General features: G+C 43.9%; 1 long non-coding RNA gene across 1 annotated transcript; it reads right to left on the reverse strand.

Moving 5' to 3' along the window:
• Window positions 1–1,685: 1,685 nt before the first annotated feature.
• Window positions 1,686–2,387, reverse strand: LOC123108615 (uncharacterized). The gene is made up of 3 exons (XR_006451941.1): window positions 2,348–2,387; window positions 2,074–2,214; window positions 1,686–1,971 (listed from the first exon to the last, which is right to left on the reverse strand). It is a non-coding gene; the product is annotated as an uncharacterized lncRNA (long non-coding RNA).
• Between the last annotated feature and the right edge of the window lie 14,427 nt (window positions 2,388–16,814).

Raw genomic sequence — 16,814 nt, forward strand, 5'->3', positions numbered from 1 at the left:
GGGTTATATGAATATGACGGTCTTTGCCCCTTTTCAGTTTCTACATAATTTTAGTTTTCTTTTTCTCTTGAACTGAAAATTTCATCAAATGGTTGTATTTGCCTACCCAGCATATAATAAAGTTCAACTTTACTTTTGTCAATTTGTTTGGTAAGCATTAAAATATTATTGCAATACTGTTGTACTCTCCAATGGAAGACAGAACTGAATCATCGTATGACAATAGTGACATAACTATAGCTTGGTATTCCTATCTTTTTTTGCTCCCATTTTCTTAGCACAAGAAACACATTGTTACATAGTACAATACTCAGGCCTGCATGCCCTCCATCGTAGTCCAAGAGCTATTGTTTTGTTCCGAAAATGAGCAAGAAAGGTCTAATAATAACTAGGTGAACCACATCCAAATATGTAGATGTGAAAGCATTTTCAATTGATTAACACAACAACTATACAGCCATGTGATTTATACGTAATGATTTATTTTGCATCCTAGAACACTATGCACTATCTTCTCCTTTATATGTGTATTGACATGTACTCCTTGTTTTGTGAAGAAAAAAAACTTGTTTGCAATGAAAAAACCGCATGTTATCCTTTTATACCACTTCACATATTTGTTCCTCTATGTGATGAGACTGATCATATAATTAGTACAGATTCAATAGAAACCCCCATTCACACAGAGTGTTTTTTTTCGAAAAGGAGGATTACCCCCATTCACACAGTGGTGTTAATACATAAGCTTCATAGAGTAAATAATAGTACACATAGCGCCTCATAGGCGCAATTCATGTTATGCAGCTTATGCTAATATTATTCCCACTACCATCGAGGAGTCAATATTTCACAATCGTTCAGCAACTTTTAGCTATATGATATAAGATTTATAAACATATATCCTTCGTTTGAATTATCTTTTACCAGTTACCACTCAATTATTGAATTAAATTGTTCAATACCTTGAAAGTTACTGATAGACCTCATCTAGCTAGGAATTTGACTATTGGTTAGATTTTAATGATATCACTGCAAAGTGCTCAAAGTCATGTTTGCATTTTTTTGATAATTTCTAGAAGATTGGTTGGTCCTTTTTAGAAAAATCTGGAAGACAACCACTTTATCTTTTTTTCAGAAAGAAAAATAAATCAACAGTCATTTAAAACCACTAGTGTCAGATATGTACAATCATTTCTTTCCCAAGGCCGGTTTGTGCATTACACGACTCTTTATGTTCCATGGTACCCAAGCATGGATCTCCAAGGTTTAATATTTTTTTTCATCTTTAGGAAAAGAAGTGAAAAGGCTTTGTTGTGGATTTCACCTCTAGCCTACCCCAACTTGTTTGGGATTAAAATCTTTGTTGTTGTTGAGGAAAACAAGTGAAAAGTACATTATGGTTATATGAATTCGCTAAAATTGCCTATGCCGAGTGTTTACATGGTGGATTTGCGTATCTTTTGTTTGATTTCGCCTTTTGAGAGTTAACTCCAACTATCGTTGAAAGTGAGACTTCGGTTGGGAAAGCATTCTAAATAGTAATTGCCCAAATATGCATTGCCCAATCACACATCCATCTTAAATTCTTTTATTCGCTAATATGAAAAGCTCATGAGTTACCAATACAACACACATCCATATGTACATTAAATCAAAATCACAGACTTATACCATATGTCCCAGGATTTGCGTCCACCTTGAGTACGAAATTAATTTCAGCCCCATCTGAAGCCTTGCTCTCTAGCAGAAGCTTCTAACGCTGTTTTGCCAAGAACTCCTCATCGTTGCTCTTGACTAAAACCGTCATCAACTCTAGAGCTCTAGCATTCAGTACGAAAAAGGTTACAAAATCAATGTCAGATTTTTTGGCCTGATAATAATCCAAAACTATTTTTTTAGATGGATGACAAAAGATCTGAGAAGGTTCCGGTGTTTACGGCACCACAAATTCTTCGTCCCAGATTTCTCGCACTAAAAAGAACATTGACAAACCAAATACATAAGAACTTCAGAACAACAAGTAGGTCAATAAAGTAATCAAACAAAATGTACTATCGGTGAAACAATGATCACCTGAATGTACAACTTCTCCATGCACGGAAAACATCTCATCAATTCAATAACCATGTCCAAACATAGAGTACGCATACAGAGATGCAAAGACTTGATTCTGCACAGTGCTGTTGAAAGGCTACCAATTGCAATGCGCGGTCCCTTCATAAAAGCATGAAATCCAACATTAGACAATAATATACATAGGTTTGCAGAGCATATGTAATTTTTGTATGCACTGAAATGCAAGTTATATAGAAGGCTGTGGATGGTAAAAATGAAGAAGATTAGTTACCTGATGAATATCTGTGGAACCAAACACGAGCCTGGTGGAGTTAGTACAACAACCTAGGGTCTCCAACTTAGGCGCCGAGAGCACTTATACATGCAAATCCTCGTTCTGATCAAGATGGAATAATCTTTCAAGATGAGGGGCACTCTCGATGATCAGCTCCTCCATGGATGGATCTGGCGAAGAATTGCCGACTTCAATGCTTCTAAGGGTAAATGAATTGATCCGGAGGCAACGGGCTCCACTGCACCGAATAATTAGCAAGACCTCGAGAGAAGGGCTGCTGACAATCATGCTGCTGAGTGAGAACTCCGAGAGGAAGACATAATCAATACCGAGCTTCTTAATCTGCGGGAAGTGAAGCCCTTGAATTGGGCGACACAGAGGGTGAGCGAAAAACGGAAGATAGATGTCGGTGGCGGCACCCGCTGCCAATTGTGCCACGGCCGACGGTTGAACTCAAGCTCCTTGAGTTTATTCAGAGCGGGGGACAGGAGACAGGCGTCCACGGCAGCATCGTTCTCCATGTTCGTGGCCAAGAATGGGCGAATGCAGAAGCGGTGGCAGTCGCCTTGGTGGGAGGAAATTATGCGTTGTAACACATCACCGACCTGACCATGATTAGAACGGGCGATTTCACCGCAGTCGATGTTGAGAGGAAGAGAGCGCCAGAGGGGAAGCCACCGTTTCGCGAGGATCTGCGTGCGACCGCGTTGCTTCATGGGGAGGACCGAAATAATCTTCCGGAGTACGTCGTCGGGGAGGTCGCTGAAGTGGAGATCTCGCCCGCCTCCACAACCATCGTGGTCAGCCGCTCCGGGATCGGGCGCAGCCGCCGGCGCCGGCGCCGGAGCCGGATTGCCCTCGCCCTCGAGTGCAGCTGACTTCCTCTTCCTGCTGGTAGTCTCACTCCTCCTACTACTACCGCCGGCCTCCATCTCCTTTGCCAGAGACGGCTGCTAGTCCGGCGGTGAGGAGAATTAGGTTTGGAAGTTTGGTGGTGGAGGTCAGGATCGTAGCAGGACGAGGGTAGCTTCTGAGGATGACAGCCGAACCCTACTGTCCGATGTGAGTAAATGGTAAGCTGGCGTGAGCAAGTAGAAACTGCCCGCGGTGTGACATGTGGGCATGGGAGCAAACCTGCACTAGGCGGCCCCAGGTCAGTAGCGTCCCCCCTTTTTCTTCTGCAAATTTGGAATTTCATCAACGGTGCCAAAACCCCGCTGCTCACAGGCTAGCGTGGACGCATGCTTCCAACAAAAAGGATATCCGTCCAGCTGCGGCTTTAATTTGTTGCAAAAGAGAAGGGGGTCAAAGCTAGCGAGAGCAGGAGACGGTGGATCGCCGGGACGGCGGTGAGTCGGGAATGAGGGAGCAATATATTTCAGTGTTCTGACATTTTATGGAATTCCGTGTTTCTTCAGTCAGTAACAACGATTGAGGGATTAATACATTACACTGTTCTGACAGTTTTTACAGTGGCGATTCTATGAGAAGGATCATGAGAATGGCATGGCTTCCCCCAGCGATGCTTCTTTTCGATTTCATATTTCATGTCCACCATTGCTTCCTCCAACCTTCCTCTCCATTTTTCATTGCTCCCCAACAATCCAGTCCTCCATCAAACCAAAATTTTAGATGAAGACCATCAACCTAAGTGAAGATCCATATAGCCAAGAACCCGGCCGGGCCAGGGGTATATTCACTAAATTAATTAATAACAATAAGACAGGGGTAATACAACATCGCAGATTTGAACAATAGGGGGTACCCTGTCCATCCCAGCTAGCCCTGCTACGTGCTCGTTTTCCGCCTTGGAGTCGGCTCCGCTTGGACCACCTCGCTAAGGTGGCGGCGGACTCGACCATAGTGTTGCGGGGAGAGATTGCCCCCCCCCCCCCCCCCCCCCCGCTAGTTCAGATTGAGGCTATTCGCGCGAGGGAAAACCTCAATGCGCGTCTTGCCGAGGCTCGTGCACGCCTTCCGACCTCCTCGGACGCCCCTTCCGGGGCTGCCCCGAGCGTTCGGCTGCCGCACCTATGGAGATCCGGGGCCATACCCGCTCTCGCACCGCAGCCCTCCGCCCCCAGAGCGCATCGCGACTCTTGGGGTCAAGCAGCCCCCCGATGGATTGGTGATGCAGACCCTCTTCTGGAACATCCACGGCTTCGGCCAAGATGGCCGACGCCGCCAACTGATAGAGTACATGCGGACCGAGTGAATTGACATAGTGGCCATCCAGGAAACGATGCGTACGAAATTTTCCCTATCGGAGCTCGAGCATTTGAGCTCCGAACTTTTTGCTTAGCACTGGCTCCCTTCTAGTGGGAGTACGGTCCACTCGGGTGGCATCCTTCTTGGGGTGAAGGATGCCACCTTTGAGGTTGGAAGCATGGACCGGGGCGAGTTCTTCGTTAGCATGGAGATCTTCGGGCGGGCCCTAAACTTCAAATGGGAGATTATTGCGGTTTATGGCCCGTCCGATCGCCGCCGTTCTAAGGCCTTCCTCGATGAACTCCATAGGAAGGTGGCGGCCACCCAACTACCGGTAGTGGTGGGCGGCGACTTCAACGTCATCCGGATAGAGGAAGACAAGAGCAATAATTTGGTCAACTTCCCCCGGATGCAGATGTTCAATGACTGCATCGCGGATATGGGGCATCACGAGCTCGATAGAGTCGGGGCTAGGTTCACTTGGACCAACCGCCAAGTGGAGCAGACCCGCTCAGTCCTAGACAGGGTGTTCGCCTCTCCTGAGTGGGACATTCGTTGCCCCCTAGCATTGCTCCGGGCGATTACGTGGATTGGTTCCGATCACGTTCCCCTCCTCCTCTCTTCGGAGAACGGGTGTCCCCCCTGCCGCCCCGCTTCCGCTTCAAAACTTTCTGGTTGCGCCAGCCTAGATTTGCTGCAGCGGTGGTCGCCCGGTGGCGCGAGGCTTGTGATGCCCCCATCGTTCCCTCTCGGCTGTCGACTCCTGGCACTTTTGTGTGAAGCGGTCACGACAATTCATGAAAGGATGGGGTGCAAATGTGGGTCGGGACATCCGTGAGCGAAAGAAAGCCCTGCTTGAGGGCATCCAATCCCTCGATCTGCGGGCTGATACCGTAGGCCTACCAACCGAGGAATGGATGCTTAGGTACGACCTGGAAGACCAGCTCACGCTCATCTACATGGATGAGGAGGCTTACCGGTGCTTGTGGGGTACGCGGAATTGGGTCCTCAAGAGGGATGCCAATACCGCCTACTTCTAGGCCATAGCTAACGGCCGGCGACGCCGTAACTCCATCCCGGTCCTTTAGAACGGAGAGACCCTCGTGCAGCGGCCGGAGGACATTCGGGCCCATGTAGACGGCTTTTACAGAGACCTATTCTATGCCTCCCCTCGGTGAGGTCTTGCCCTTGCGGAAGACATTTGGCCGGCCCACAGTTGTGTCTCGCCTGCGGACAATGTGGCCCTTATGGCCCCGTTCTGCGAGGCTGAAGTTCGTGCGGCTATTAAGGGCATTGATACGTCTCCGTCATATCTACTTTTCCAAACACTTTTGCCCTTGTTTTGGACTCTAACTTGTATGATTTGAATGGAACTAACCCGGACTGATGCTTTTTTCAGCAGAATTGCCATGATGTTGTTTTATGTGCAGAAAATAAAAGTTCTCGGAATGACCTGAAACTCCACGGAATATCTTACAACAAATAATAAAAAATCCTCACCAAAGATGAAGACCAGGGGGCCCACACCCTTGCCATGAGGGTGGGGGCGCCCCCCCCCTAGGGCACGCCCCCCCCTACCTCGTGGGCCCCCTGGAGACCTCCCGACTCCAACTCCAACTCTATATAACTGCTTTCGGGGAGAGAAAAATAAGGGAGAAGAAATCATCGCGTTTTACGATACGGGTCGGCCGCCAAGCCCTAAAACCTCTCGGGAGGGCTGATCTGGAGTCCGTTCGGGGCGCCGGAGAGGGGGATTCGTCGTCGTCGCCATCATCAACCATCCTCCATCACCAATTTCATGATGCTCACCGCCGTACATGAGTAATTCCATCATAGGCTTGCTGGACGGTGATGGGTTGGATGAGATCTATCATGTAATCAAGTTAGTTTTGGTAGGGTTTGATCCGTAGTATCCACTATGTTCTGAGATTGATGTTGCTATGACTTTGCTATGCTTAATGCTTGTCACTAGGGCCCGAGTGCCATGATTTCAGATCTGAACCTAGTATGTTTTCATCAATATATGAGAGTTCTTGATCCTATCTTGCAAGTCTATAGTCACCTATTATGTGTTATGATCCATTAACCCCGAAGTGACAATAATCGGGATACTTACCGGTGATGACCGTAGTTTGAGGAGTTCATGTGTTCACTATGTGCTAATGCTTTGTTCCGGTTCTCTATTAAAAGGAGGCCTTAATATCCCTTAGTTTCCATTAGGACCCCTCTGCCACGGGAGAGTAGGATAAAAGATGCCATGCAAGTTCTTTTCCATAAGCATGTATGACTATATTCGGAATACATGCCTACATTACATTGACGAATTGGAGCTAGTTCTATGTCACCCTATGTTATGATTGTTACATGATGAACCACATCCGGCATAATTATCCATCATTGATCCGATGCCTACGAGCTTTCCATATACTGGTTTACGCTTATTTACTTTCCCGTTGCTATTGTTACAATCACTACAAAATACGAACAACATTACTTTGCTTTCGTTACTCTTATGTTACTGTTACCATCACTATCATATTACTTGCTACTAAACACTTTGCTGCAGATACTAAGTTTCCAAGTGTGGTACAATTGACAACTCAGCTGCTAATACTTGAGAATATTCTTTGGCTCCCCTTGTGTCGAATCAATAAATTTGGGTTGAATACTCTACCATCGAAAGCTGTTGCGATCCCCTATACTTGTGGGTTATCAAGACTAATTTCTGGCGCCGTTGCCGGGGAGCATAGATCTATTCTTTGAGTCACTTGGGATTTATATCTGCTGGACACTATGAAGAATTTGAAAGACACTAAGACAACAATTTATCCCTCAACTACGAGGGGAGGTAAAGAACTGCCATCTAGCTCTGCACTTGATTCACCTTCTGTTATGAGTAAGCTTGCGACACCTAAACCTGCTTCTACTATTCGTTCTGATATGTCGCATGTTATTGATGATGCTACTTCTGCTATACATGATACTTATGATGAAACTACCTCTATGCCTGATACTACTATGGCACTTAGTGATTTTCTCGAGGAATGACTTGCTAGGGCTAGAGAGATTGGAAATATTGAATCTGATTATGAAGATGAAAGTGATGATGAAGAATCACTTGTTATTCCTGAGGGTTATTTATTTGATCAATAAGCTGCTTTAACTATTTTAGCTTGCAAAGATATATATGAACTCAAAAGTTTATTAGCTAAATGGAACAAGCAATCTCTAAATGCTAGGATGAGACCCGATCTTGCTTTTGCTACTTCACCTATCTGTGTTACTAATAAGGATTATGAATTCTCTGTTGATCCTGACATAACTACTTTGGTTGAATCTGATCCTTTTCATGGCTATGAATCTGAAACTGTTATGGCACATCTTACTAAATTAAATTATATAGCTACCCTGTTCACTAATGATGAGAGATCGCTACTTTTATATCCTTAAAATATCTCCATTCTCATTAAAGGGTGATGCTAAGATATGGTTTAATTCTCTTGATCCTGGTTGTGTGCGTAATCCCCAGGATATGATTTACTACTTATCTGCTAAATATTTCCCTGCTCATAAGAAACAAGCTGCTTTAAAGGAAATATACAACTTTGTGCAAATTAAAGAAGAGAGTCTCCCACAAGCTTGATGGAGGCTTCTCAACTTATTTAATGCTTTGCCTGATCATCCTCTTAAGAAAAATGAAATACTTGATATCTTTTACAATGGACTAACCGATGCTTCCAGAGATTACACGGATAGTTGTGCTGATTCTCTTTTCAGGGAAAGAACACGGGATGAAGCTGAAATCTTATTGAATAATATGTTGAGAAATGAAAATAATTGGGCACCTCCTGAGCCAGCTCCTGCTCCAATTAATGATCCTATTCCTAAACCAACTCCTACTCCAATTAAGAGAGGTGTTCTATTTCTCAGTCCCGAAGATATGCAAGAGGCAAAGAAATCTATGAAAGAAAAAGGTATTAAAGCTGAAGATGTTAAGAATTTACCTCTTATTGAAGAAATACACGGTCTTAATTTACCGCCTGTCGAAGAAACATATGATCTTAATCCTTTATTTATTGAAGAACCTCCAGACCTCGGTAACCCGACACAGGTAGTAAAGGTAAATTCTCTCTATAGATATGATAAAGCTAAAATCCCCCCTGCTAAAATTTCTAGTCAATGCTTGGATGAGTTTGATAATTTTATGTTTAAGCAAGAAGACTTCAATGCTTGTTTTGGTAGATAATTAAAAAAAGATGCTGGTATGATTAAATACTTGGGTGATTATATGGCTAATATTAGAGGTGAACTTAAACTTGTTAGCAAACATGCTTCTATGGTTACCACTCAAGTAGAACAAGTACTTAAAGCTCAAAAGGAATTGCTTGATGAGATGAATAGTAAGAAAAATGATTATGCTGTTAAAGTGGCTACTAGAACTGGTAGAATGACTCAGGAACCTTTGTATCCTGAAGGCCACCCTAAGAGAATTGAGCAAGATTCTCAGAGAAATAAAATTGATGCACCTAGTTCTTCTAAAAAGAAGAAAAAGGAAAATGATAGAACTGTGCAAACTTCTAGTGAACCTATTGTTGAACCACCTGATAATCCAAATGATATCTCTATGTCTGATGTTGAAACACAATCTGGAAATGAACATGAACCTAATGAAAATGTTAATGATGATGTTCATAATGATGCTCAACCTAGTAATGATAATGATGTAGAAATTGAACCTGTTGTTGATCTTGATAACCCATAATCAAAGAATCAACGTTATGATAAGAAAGACTTTGTTGCTAAGAAACATGGTAAAGAAAGAGAGCCTTGGGTTCAGAAACCCATGCCTTTTCCTCCCAAACCATCCAAGAAAAAGGATGATGAGGATTTTGAGCTCTTTGCTGAAATGATTAGACCTATCTTTTCGCGTATGCGATTGACTGATATGCTCAAAATGAATCCTTATGCTAAGTACATGAAAGATATTGTTAGAAATAAAAGAAAGATACCAGAAGTTGAAATTTCCACCATGCTTGCTAATTATACTTTTAAGGGTGGAATACCAAAGAAACTTGGAGATCAAGGAGTACCTACTATACCATGCTCCATTAAAAGAAACTATGTTAAAACTTCTTTATGTGATCTTGTAGCCGGTGTTAGTGTTATGCCTCTCTCTTTATACCGTAGACTTGACTTGAATAAGTTGACACCTACTAAAATATCTTTGCAAATGGCTGATAAATCAACTGCTATACCTGTCGATATTTGTGAGGACGTGCCTGTTGTAGTTGCAAACGTTACTATTTTAACGGACTTTGTTATTCTTGATATTCCCGAGGACGATAGTATGTCTATTATTCTTGGAAGACCTTTTCTTAATACTGCAGGGGCTGTTATTGATTGCAACAAAGGCAATGTCACTTTTCATGTTAATGGTAATGAGCATACGTTACACTTTCCGAGGAGACAACCTTGAGTTCATAGTATCAATTCTATCGGAAAAATTTCATCAATTATATATGGAGGTTTTGAATTTCCTCTTCCTACTGTCAAGAAGAAATGTGATATAAATGTGATATACTTATTATTGGGGATGTGCATATCCCCGTTGTGGTAACCTAGTGTTATTCGAAATTTCTCCGGATTCATGTTAATCGGAATGAGTTTGTTAACAAGACTTGATCAACCTTGTTAGTGGATTCCTTTTGATGAGCATGAGATGGATGAAACTAGAAGCACAACCTTCTGTACCCCAATATTACTTTCTGTTAATTATATTAAATAAAATAAAAATAAATATTTTTCTGTCTGTTATCTAATTATCCATGCAATATAAAAATACCTCGAAAATAAAAGTTCTCCAAATGCCCTAAAAATTAAATATGATTTTTTTCTAGAATATTTGAGGATTTATGGAACAGAGAGCAGACAAGGGAGGCCACTCGTCGCCACACTGCAGCTCAGGAGGCGATAGCCGCTGCATCACAGTACGACCCCAAAAACTATTATTATGGATATCAGCCAGGCCAGCCGTGGCCATAGACTAACTTAGGCCAAAAGCCTAAGCTTGCGGGAGTACGTATTTCTCACCAACATTACATTTATGTTCACACACACTCATTGCTAGATGTCGGTGCTCATACTTTTACATTTTATCATCCATGCTAGTTTATTTCCTTTTATGCTTTCTTCTTGTGTGTTTAATAAACCTCAAGAAAAAACCAAAAAAATTAGTTGTAGCTTTTAATTAATTTACTTTCCATGCTTGTAGTAGTAATTAAAAAGAAAAATATATTTCATGTTCTTCTTTTGCTTGTTGGGATCTTTCCCGTGTAAATAGTTTTATTTCTCTTCTTTTCTTTGGGGGTCAGTAGGAGAAGACCATGACTAAATTGTTGAAGTGGCTCTTATATGCTTTATTGTTGATTTAACCAAGAGCCCATATTGCTTTGTCTTTTCTTGTTTATTGAATGCCTGCAGATTCCAGCTTAGTCCAATGCATGTGCACTCTTATTATTATTCACATTGTTCGATCGTGCATGTGAAAGGCAATTATGATGATAAATTATAATTGACTGGGATAAGAAAAGCTGGTATGAACTCGACCTCTTTTGTTTTTGTAAATATGATGAGTTCATCGTTCTTGATTCAGCTTGTTATGAATAAACATGTTTGCAATGACAATTAGCGATCATAGTTGCTTGTGCCATGCTTGATTAGCTATGAGTTATAATGGTTTACCTTGCGTGCCAACATGCTATTAAAATGGTTATGATGTGGTATGATAGGGTGGTATCCTCCTCTGAATGATTTAAGTGACTTGACTTGGCACATGTTCACGCATGTAGTTGAAACAAATCAACATAGCCTTCACGATATTTATGTTCATGGTGGATTATATCCTACTCATGCTTGCATCCAATGTTTATTAATTTTAATGCATGTACATGGCTGTTGTCGTTCTCTAGTTGGTCGCTTCCTAGTCTTTTGCTAGCCTTCACCTGTACTAAGCGGGAATATGGTTTGTGCATCCAAACTCCTTAAACCCCAAAGTTATTCCACATGAGTCCACTATACCTTCCTATATGCGGTATCTACCTGCCGTTCCAAGGAAATTTGTATGTGCCAAACTCTAAACCTTCAAATAACCATCCTGTTTTTATGCTCGAATAGCTCATGAATCGACTAGGGGTGTCTGTACCTTCCATGTTAGGCGGGTTATTCTCAAGAGGAGTGGACTCCGCTCCTCACTCGCGAGATAAATGGCTGGTCACCGGGATGCCCAGTCCCATGCTTTATGCAAACTAAATAAAAAATAATTGCAAAACAAAACTCCCCCTGGGACCTGATGTATGTTGGAGGCACTCGTTGTTTCGAGCAAGCCATGGATTGATGTTTGTTGGTGGAGGGGGAGTATAAACTTTACCATTCTGTTTGGGAACCGCCTATAATGTGTGTAGCATGAAAGATATCGCCATCTCTTGGTTGTTATGTTGACAATGAAAGTATACCACTAAAAATGTTATTCACCTCTATTTCAAAACCGATCTCTGGAACCTCTACAAATTGCTGCTTCCCTCTGCGAAGGGCCTATCTATTTACTTTTATGGTGAGTCATCACCCTCTTATTAAAAGCACCAGTTTGAGAGCACGACTGTCATTTGCGTTCATTATTGTTAGTTTACATTCGGTGTGACTATGATTGGATCTCTTTTACCATGAATTACAATGTCTAGTCAGTCCTTGATCTTTAAAGGTGCTCTGCATTTATGTTTTGCGGTCTCAGAAAGGGCTAGCGAGATACCATCTTGTTATATCATATTATGATTGTTTTGAGAAAGTGTTGTCATCCGAGATTTATTATTATGGCTTGCTAGTAGATTATGCTATTGATATGGGTAATCATGAGACCGGAGAATTATTGCAAATATGGTTAGTTATAATCTTTGCTGAAAACTTGAATGCTAGCTTGACATATTTACAACAACAAGAGCAAACAGAGTTTGTAAAAGTTTTTCTTTATTTCTTTCAGTTTGTCAACTGAATTGCTTGAGGACAAGCAAGGGTTTAAGCTTGGGGGAGTTGATACGTCTCCGTCGTATATACTTTTCCAAACACTTTTGCCCTTGTTTTGGACTCTAACTTGTATGATTTGAATGGAACTAACCCGGATTGACGCTGTTTTCAGCAGAATTGCCATGATGTTGTTTTATGTGGAGAAAACAAAAGTTCTCAGAATGAGCTGAAACTCCACGGAATATCTTACAATAAATAATAAAAAATCCTCGCCAAAGATGAAGACCAGGGGACCCACACCCTTGCCACTAGGGTGCCCCCCCCATTAGGGCGCGCCCCCTACCTCGTGGGCCCCATGGAGACCTCCCGACTCCAACTCCAACTCTATATAACTGCTTTCGGGGAGAAAAAAATAAGGGAGAAGAAATCATCGCGTTTTACGATACGGAGCCGCCGCCAAGAGCTAAAACCTCTCGGGAGGGCTGATCTCGAGTCCGTTCGGGGCTCCGGAGAGGGGAATTCGTCGCCGTCGTCATCATCAACCATCCTCCATCACCAATTTCATGATGCTCACCGTCGTGCGTGAGTAATTCCATCGTAGGCTTGCTGGACGGTGATGTGTTGGATGAGATCCTATCATGTAATCAAGTTAGTTTTGTTAGGGTTTGATCCCTAGTATCCACTTTGTTCTGAGATTGATGTTGCTATGACTTTGCTATGCTTAATGCTTGTCACTAGGGCCCGAGTGCCATGATTTCAGATCTGAACCTAGTATGTTTTCATCAATATATGAGAGTTCTTGATCCTATCTTGCAAGTCTATAGTCACCTATTATGTGTTATGATCCATTAACCCCGAAGTGACAATAATCGGGATACTTACCGGTGATGACCGTAGTTTGAGGAGTTCATGTATTCACTATGTGCTAATGCTTTGTTCCGGTTCTCTATTAAAGGGAGGCCTTAATATCCCTTAGTTTCCATTAGGACCCCGCTGGCATAGGAGGGTAGGACAAAAGATGTCATGCAAGTTCTTTTCCATAAGCATGTATGACTATATTCGGAATACATGCCTACATTACATTGACGAATTGGAGCTAGTTCTGTGTCACCCTATGTTACGATTGTTACATGATGAACCGCATCCGGCATAATTATCCATCATTGATCTAATGCCTACGAGCTTTCCATATACCGGTTTACGCTTATTTACTTTCCCGTTGCTATTGTTACAATCACTACAAAATACCAAAAATATTACTTTGCTTTCGTTACTCTTTTGTTACCGTTACCATCACTATCATATTACTTGCTACTAAACACTTTGCTGCATATACTAAGTTTCTAGGTGTGGTTGAATTGACAACTCAATTGCTAATACTTGAGAATATTATTTGGCTCCCCTTGTGTCGAATCAATAAATTTGGGTTGAATACTCTACCCTCGAAAGCTGTTGCGATCCCCTATACTTGTGGGTTATCAGGCATGTACCCCTCTTCGGCCCCCGGTCCGGATGGCCTCCCAGTGAAGTTCTTGTAGACCTTCTGGGAGGTAATCAAGCTAGAGGTGATGGCCCTATTTGAGGAGTTCTTTGTAGGGTCCATTGACCTCACCAGGCTTAACTTTGGGATAATCACCCTCATCCCTGAAGTGACTGGGCTTTGGATATCCGCCAATTCCAGCCAATTACGGTGATTAATGTCCTCTTCCGCATCCTCGCGAAGGGGTACGCCATTAGGGTGGCCCCTATTGCCGACCAGATCACTCACCTTGATCAGTCGGCTTTTATCCAGGGCCGATATATCCTTGACAGAGTCCTGGTGTTCCACAAAGCACTCCATGAGGTTCACACCAAACACCTCAAGGCAGTCTTCCTGAAACTGGATTTCCACAAGGCTTATGACACAGTCAGTTGGTCCTTCCTTCGGGAATGTTTGCTCTGGAAGGCCTTCGATGACATATGGGTAAGCCGGGTGATGCAAATGGTCACCTCGGGCCGGGCCGTAGTGAACATTAATGGCGAGGTTGGCCCATACTTTCCCACATTCTGTGGGGTGCGCGAGGGCGATCCCTTCTCACCATTTCTCTTCAACATGGTTGTCGATGCTCTGGCAGCCATCTTAGATAAATCCAAGGCCGTGGGCCATATTAAGGGCATAGTCCCGCATCTTGCTGGGGGGAACGGGATCTCCCTTCTCCAATATGCGGATCACACCATTATCATGGTGGAAGGCTCAGCGAGCGATATCACGAACCTGAAGTTCCTCCTGCTTTGCTTCCAGCGGATGCCCTGCCTCAGGATCAACTTCGACAAGAGTACGGTGATGGTCTTGGGATACTCCCAAGACGAACGACAGAGCATCGCAGATCGGATTAATTACCAGCTCGGATGTTTCCCCATGACGCGTCTAGGGATCCCCATTAGTGACTCGAGGCTCACGGTGGCAAAGCTGCGCTCGACTGTGGGGAAGCTTGAGCACCGCATCGAGCCCTGGCAGGGCCGGTGGCTCTCGAAAGCGGCCCAGACAGTCCCCATTAATTCGTCCCTCTCCAGCCTGCTCTTATTCATCATGAGCTTCTACAGCCTTCCTGAGACTCTACATCATGAGATTGCCACAGTTCAGGGGCGTTTCTTCTAGGCTGGCGAGGGCGATAACCAGAAGTACCACATGGTTCAATGGTCGGAGATCTGTAAACCGTGTGACCATGGCAGTCTTGGGATCATGTCCTCCAAACGCATGAACATAGCCCTCCTGACTCGGTGGCTCTGGCGGATTACCAACAGAGAGGGTGGCCTATTGCTTCGCCTCATTCAGCAGAAATACCTCCGTGGTCAACCTCTCGCCTTCTACCAGCAGTCTGGTGGCTCCCAATTCTGGCAATTGATCATTCAGCTCCTTCTAGTCCTCCACATCGGGACCTTGATCACAGTCGGATCTGGCACCGCCACGATGTTCTGGTAAGATAGATGGACTGGAGACATACCCCTCGCAGCCCTCTTTCCTAACCTGTTGTCCATCGCGGTTGATCCGTCGGTTTCTGCCGTGACGGCCCTTATTGACTTAGGGCAACTCGCGTTCTGGAGACCATTTGGCCCGGCTGAGAATGCGGATTGGCATGAATTGCTAGACTGCATCGTGTTACACGAGCCTGATGTTGAGATAGGAGATGACTACTCCGGATGGCGGCTAGAGTGTTCTGGGCAATTCTCCACTAAATCGCTCTACCAGGCCATCACCCCATCGCTAGGCCAAGAGACGCTCACCACCATCCGGGAGATCTGGCTTCCCTTGAAGATTAGGATCTTCTTGTGGCAATGGATTCGCGGACGCCTCCCGTCCGGCGTGGATGTCCTAAAACGCAACGGCCCCGGTGATGGGCGTTGCCCGGATTCGAACCATATCTTCTTCACCTGCGTGTCTGCGTAGTTCCTCTGGAGTTGTTTCGGCGAAATAGTGGGTGGAAGCTGGGACCACAACAACTTCCATGCTCTCTTCGCCGAACTCCAGGCGCTAGCACCCTCGGTTTGCCGCATTAGGTGGCTGATCATTGGGATGCTTGCCTGGACGCCATGGGCTGTTCGGAATAAGCTTGTGATTCAGCGTGTCCCTCTTCATCATGATACTAACGCTTTGTTCAAATGGTCTGGTTACTTGCAGCTTTGGCTACCTCTTAGCAGTCCCAGGGAGAGACACGCCGTCACCTCCACCATCACCCAGCTTCATGCGATGGCTCTGCAGATGGCTCCACCGCTTCCCCCACCATCACCGGAGCCGGATTAGATCGTCTATACCTACCATCGCCGTTTATGTGATATCTGTGTCATGCGCCTGTGTTGGGCTTGTTGTGATGTGCCCACAGTTGAACCCGTGTATTGTCTTTGTGCGTGAGTGTTGTACCTTGCCTGCGGTGGCATTGTGTGTGTGTGTGTGTGTGTTGATCCATTGGTACCTTGATACTTTGTGCTTGGTGGTTTCTTTATTTATAAAGCGGGGCGAAAGGCTTTTTCGGTAACAACAGGGGACGAAACCATCAATTTTTATTTAGGCCAGTGGTCGTATATATTAAGTGGCTAACAACAAATCTTTGAGCATCACTATTCTAGAAAGTGAGTTAGTTGTGAATGGACCAACACTAGAACACATGTTAAATAGGCTTGTACATGTGTTGTGTAACGTGACAATGTGTCACAATGGATTTAAAAAAGACAATATGTCATGATGTAATATTAATTGTGTGCG

Source organism: Triticum aestivum, chromosome 5A (assembly GCF_018294505.1).
Source record: "Triticum aestivum cultivar Chinese Spring chromosome 5A, IWGSC CS RefSeq v2.1, whole genome shotgun sequence".
In the NCBI taxonomy this organism is placed as follows: domain Eukaryota; kingdom Viridiplantae; phylum Streptophyta; class Magnoliopsida; order Poales; family Poaceae; genus Triticum; species Triticum aestivum.